Genomic DNA, 760 nt, shown 5'->3' with positions numbered 1-760 from the left:
ATCAGCCACTACTCACCTTTTAAGTAGGCAGCCTTGGCTTGTGCGATCTGGAACGCACAAGCTCCAAATCATTTATCTCTATTTTCCACACTTTTAGTACGTATTACACAATTTCTACACAACCGTTTGTGCAACACTAAAAAAGGCCATAAAGTAGGTGGCAGGTAGCCTAGCGGTTAAGAGCATTGGGCCAGTAACCAAAAGGTTGCTGGTTTGAATACCTGAGCCGACTAGGTGAAAAATCTGTGAACATACCATTGCGCACGGCACATGTAAGTTGCTCTGGATGAGAAAAATAATGCAAAATAAACTTCTCCACCTGTAAAAATACTACAGTTTACTATAGAATACTATACTTCACACTGTAGTATCCCTCAGTCATGTGTATTATTCACGTAGAAAACTATAGTAAATACTGCACTTTTTAAACTATAGTAAATACTATATAATTACATCTATCTGCAGATTATGGAAAATGTACTCTTTTAGTATTTCTCCAGCAGGTTTCCTCAAGGAGAAAGCCTCCTTCTATGTCAAAGATAGTAAAACAAAAACACTATAGTAAATTCTACAGTAACACCAGCAAAAACAATACGGCAAAAACTACAGTACTGTATATTACAGTCTGCAGAAGCACTACAGTTTATACAACAGTATACTACAATCTGCAAAAACACAACATTAATTACTACAGTATGTACTACACATTTCTTTACTACAGTATTTATACTATAGTTAATTAACTGTAAATACTACAGTA

At 35.3% G+C, this 760-nt stretch overlaps 1 non-coding gene across 1 annotated transcript; it reads left to right on the top strand.

Annotated features, from left to right (window-relative positions):
• Nucleotides 1-473: 473 nt before the first annotated feature.
• On the top strand, nt 474-526 carry LOC115144629 (U7 small nuclear RNA). The gene has a single exon (XR_003865849.1). It is a non-coding gene; the product is annotated as a U7 small nuclear RNA (small nuclear RNA).
• Nucleotides 527-760: the final 234 nt, after the last annotated feature.

Source organism: Oncorhynchus nerka, linkage group LG16 (assembly GCF_034236695.1).
Source record: "Oncorhynchus nerka isolate Pitt River linkage group LG16, Oner_Uvic_2.0, whole genome shotgun sequence".
Taxonomy (NCBI): Eukaryota; Metazoa; Chordata; class Actinopteri; order Salmoniformes; family Salmonidae; genus Oncorhynchus; species Oncorhynchus nerka.
Note: the sequence above shows the minus strand (reverse complement) of the source record. Positions and strands in the feature narration are given on the sequence as shown.